Below are 5,034 nucleotides of genomic sequence, written 5' to 3'. Positions count from 1 at the left end.
TCTCGAAAGTTATAAAGGAAAAAATTGAGCGTTAGAGAGTTTTGCTTACCGAGGTGGCATATTTTACCAATTGATTTAGATACTGATTCCAATGCTTTTATATAAGAAGATTGGTTCTCTCTCTCTAGAGTATCATAAGTTTTTCTTTGGCTCTCTCTCTTAAATCTCTCTGCAGAAACCTCCGCCGTAAGTCTCGTTCTTTTCCGGTAGCGGCACAGGCCCTCCTCCCTAATCGCTGATTTTTTTCTCTTTGCCTCTCAACCTCCTCAACCCCTTTTTCGACATGTCAAGGCTCTCGAGAGCTATTCCTTCATCAGAGCTTCAGTCACGTGATGCTGGTGACGATTCTGTTCGGTGGATGTGCTTTTCCTGAGTGGCGACGAGGCTAAGGTGGTTAGGATGTGGCGAGGTCGGCTTTTACGGTGGCTAGATTTGGGTCGACGTTTTCCCTTTTTCGATCTAGGTTTCGCTGGAGTTTGTGGCGCGTGGTGCTACGACTAGGCTCTCCTGGCCTGGATCTTCTCGGATCTGTGTTGGTGTGGGGTGGTGGTGTCGGCTCTTGATCCTCCGCCTTGGTATCTCGGTGTAGGAGGAGCCTTCTACTCCATCCAGTCTGGACTTCGATGGTGTTCTCTCCTCAAGGCGTGTGTGGGTTACCTTCTTCTGGCGGTGCCATTTGAAACTCTCCGGCAGCGCGTGTGGAGTCCCTGGTGAGGTGGCGCGTGGAGTTGTCTACGCTTCTCGGGATCTCTGCTTCGTTCTTGCCTAGTCTCATCACGGCTCTGTTATGTGGTCTCTTCATCCTCCAGAAGTGCACATTTTGGTGGAGAAGTCTTTGGGTTTTGTTCTCGATGGTTGGTAGCCTCGACAGCCACCGTTTGGCTACATGTTAAAGCTTTAAGAACCTTCCTCTTGTTCTAAGAGATGGAGTGCGTGGGCGTTTGTTGTGGTCCGAGAGTCTCCGGAACCCAACTCATTGTCCGTGGCGGCGTGCTGGTTTGGCGTCTTTCCCAGTACCGAGTTTGGCTTTTCAGGCTTCGGTAGGATGTCCTTACCCCTTCCACAAGACAGAGTAGTCACAGCTCAGCCGGCCTTTTTTCAAGATGGGTGAACTTGCCATGGCGTCAGATCCGGTGGTTTCAGGTATGAAGCTCTCGGGTTATGTTCATCCGTCTTTGCGCTTAATTGGTAGTTGAAATTGCAAGTGTGAAGAGATCGTCATGAACTAGCTAAGTCGGTGATGGCATAAGATGAACCGGCAACCTCGGAAACGAGGTGAACGCCACCCTCGAATGCTTACCATTACCGATCGAGAACAGGGATTGATAGTCGGATGTTGACTGATCTAACTAGCCGAATGCGCCGCTTTAGAGGTGGTTGGCGAAGCTAGGGATGAAACGTTTAGCATTAGACCATTTTGTTCCTTATGTGTGGCAATTAGATTATATATCTTAAATAAAAGCATTAAGAACACTATATGGACTATATAAACAAAAAAAATGAATTAAAAAAAAAAAAAAAACAACATCTAAGCAAAAATGAGTTGACTATACAAATTGGGACATTGGAAAAAATATTAAAAAAATGTTTCGCTTGTAATAATTGAAATCTCAAAATATATAGTACGCTCAAGAATCTGGAAATAACTTTGGAAAATTAGAATCTTCACATAAATATTAATGCATGTATTATATTTGCATAATAAAAAGTACAAAATCTCTAAACCTTTCAATTAATTATCCTAAGTTATATCTAGTATACACTATCTTAGCGCAAATTTAAAACTTTATACCCTTAATTTAAAACAAACTCTTAATCTTTAAACTATAAACTTTATTCTCCTTGAAAATACTTTTATAATTTAAATGTATAAATTATAAAATTTTAACCTTAAACTTTATATTCAAATGGTTGATAACAAATGGCAATGATTGTGTTAGATTTAATAATAGTCATCGATTAAATTTTAATCTAACGGTGGAGAATCAATCTCAACCTCTCTCTTTTGTCTTTTTCTGTGCACTTAGAAATGATTCAGAAACTTGTTTTCTTCAAACTTTTTGCAGATTCAGATCTCTATCTTCTCATCACACTTTTCTCTTTTTTTTTTCTTTTTCTTCTCTACATTTGTCGTGTGCCATACTCGTTGTCACCACTCCAGTTCATTACCTCTCTGTAATTTTCTTCTCTGTATTTTCAAATCATTTTTTTCAGTTTCGGAGATTTTTGTTCGTTTGTTTATACCCATATTTGTTTCTTTTTTTCCAGTTTCAGAATTCAAGATTAAAAGGTGTGGAAGAAGAAGAAAAGCTCGACGGTGGTGGGATTTGAGAAAAGCAGAGCTGGATGGTGGATGCGACGATGGCCACGTGGGAAGAACCCTAAAAATGGATCGAAGCGCGTTAGAGATGCTGGAGACTAGGCCGTCCAAGAATAAAGTCCATATAAACCGAAGCCCACCTAGACTTAATGAAACATTGCATTTTAAAATAGTGGGATACGTGTCGACTTCTCAAAATTGGAATTAATGATGTGTCCGCCTACGTGTACAGCCTAGGAGAGATGCAAACCCAACTTTATATATAAAGATATATAGGAAGAAAAATAAAAAATATATATTTGTTTTAACAAAAATTGTATAAGGTATTTTATTTTTATGACAAAAAAGGTATTTTAATTTTTCATGCAAAAATTTTAAAATAATATCTTATTTCTTTCCTTGTAAATAAATATTTAATTTATAAGTTTATAAGAATTTATTTAAAAAGCAAAACAAAAATATATGCTTTCCACCATTTTGTAGGTTCTAAATATGATACTCTCTACGTTTTATTTATATGTCTGATGAAAATGTTTCACATAATCAAAATATTTAAATATTTAATTCTATTTGTATTTGATTCTTAAAATTTAATTATTTCTTTATTGATTTAATTAAGAACAAAAACATAAATCAATAAAACTCAGTGAAATATAACACATGTTTTGTAAGAAAAATTCTGCATTAAAATGATACTGTATTTAATACTAGTGGAAATCCTTATTAGAGAAAATGTGATTATCTCTAAATAACATAGTTGGTTTTAGAACAAATAAGGTGATGATTGTTTTAGTTTTTGGTTTAGTTTTTGGTTTTGCTTTTTGCTTTTGCAGAAAAAAAAACCTTCGATGGATAGTTTTTTTAAGTTTTTGTCACATAATAGCCTTCGATGAGAAAAATGACCAAAAGAAGTTTTATTAAAAAGTAAAAATACATTTATACCCTATGGTTAACTAATCTAGACTTAGGGTTTAAAGTTAAAAGGTGGGGTTTTGAGGATAGGGTTTCAAATTTAAAAAAATAAAAAAGTTAAAATTAAAATTTTCAAAATAAAGAGGCTATTTTGGTCATTTTCCTTATTGAAGGTTATTTTGTGATAAAAATTTAAAAATGACTATTTGAGAGAATTGCCCTAAAATAATTAAACCAATCATTAAAAGTATTGTAAAATTTAATTAGTTATTTTAAAAATTAAATTTGCGTAGATATATTAAAATATGTTATATTTTGAAACAATAAAAATCTTCAAAAATATTTTGATTTTTGTATTATGAAATGGAAAGAGTATTCCTTAAAACTAAAAGGTTTAACTGAAATATTTATTTAAGCACAACATAATTAACTAAAAGAATAGAAAAACAGGAAATAAAAAGAGATGGGTCAAGCAGTAGCAGAGTGTTAGGCTATCACAAATCTGACGATATTCTTGTAAGAGCATTTCCTAAAGAAATTTTACAATTTCAAATATATTTTTTTTTGCTTTTCAAAATAAATTTCAAAACTTCAAACTTAGAGTTTTAAAAGGTGAAACTTTATATTCACTACTCAAAACTCTAAGCTTGAAGTTTCATCTTTTATTTAAATTTTGGTCCTTATAATTAATTACGCATCACATTTATGATTCTTAAGTATTTTTTCAGTTATCCTTTTAATCTTTAAAACATTTGTATATCATAAATATTTCAAATTTATTTTTCTAAATTCAAATTTTATACGTAAAATTAAATATTTTTTTTTTAAATTATAATATTGTAAAACTAGAATTAGATAACAAAAATATTATAAAATAAACTTAATAAAAAAGTATTTTGAAAAGATACACGAAGACATAATTATTACACAAATTTAAATATTACAATACCACTAATAGTCTAGTAAATTTTCTGTAGAACCTCTAAAATATTATCCAAACAAATTTTATGTAATCGAAAGTAGATCATTACGAAAATAATTTTATGGAATAATGTGAAATTTTGTTTGTACATTAATAACTAATTATATTTTACTATTTATAATTTAATTTTAATGTCAGATTTTATTAATATTACTGTAATATTTTTATATATGTGCTAGTGATTTATAAAAGTTATATTGATTTATATTAATTATGATAAATATAAAAACCTTAGTTTAAATTACAAATAATTTTGAAGTTAAATTTGAAGTTTTGTTTTTAAACAAAAATAATACTTTTAAATTTCAAATATGGAGTTTTGCAAATTTTAAAATAGATTGTTTTTAGATATGCTCTAACCAAAGGCGAAGAAGCTGCCAAGACCGCATGTTTCTTTCTTGTTTTTGCCTCTGCCTTTTCCCATATTTTAATATATATATATTTTTTTTTTTTGACGTCGAACGGCCATTATATTACTCAAGCTTGAGGTGGTCTGGGTAACCAGACCGGAATAGAACAACCAATAAAAAGTAACTCTCTCCGAAATGTCCTAGCAGTCTTAGCTAAAAAGTCCGAAAACTGATTGCGCACTCATGGAACATGTATGATTTTGAAGTCCGGAAAGCAGATCTGCAACGTCTCTATCTTCTCCAATTCTGTCGCAAATCTTGGCCATTTTTGGGGTTCATTTATCATAGCAATCAGCTCCTTACAGTCTGTTCCAAAGCTCTGACATGGCGAGTTTTGAAGCATGTTCTCCATCGCCCAGCGCAGTGCTTCTATCTCAGAATGCAATGCTGATTCACATCGAGTGAAGTTC

This window comes from Brassica oleracea, chromosome C6, assembly GCF_000695525.1.
Source record: "Brassica oleracea var. oleracea cultivar TO1000 chromosome C6, BOL, whole genome shotgun sequence".
Lineage (NCBI taxonomy): Eukaryota > Viridiplantae > Streptophyta > Magnoliopsida > Brassicales > Brassicaceae > Brassica > Brassica oleracea.
This window is presented reverse-complemented; position numbering follows the sequence as displayed.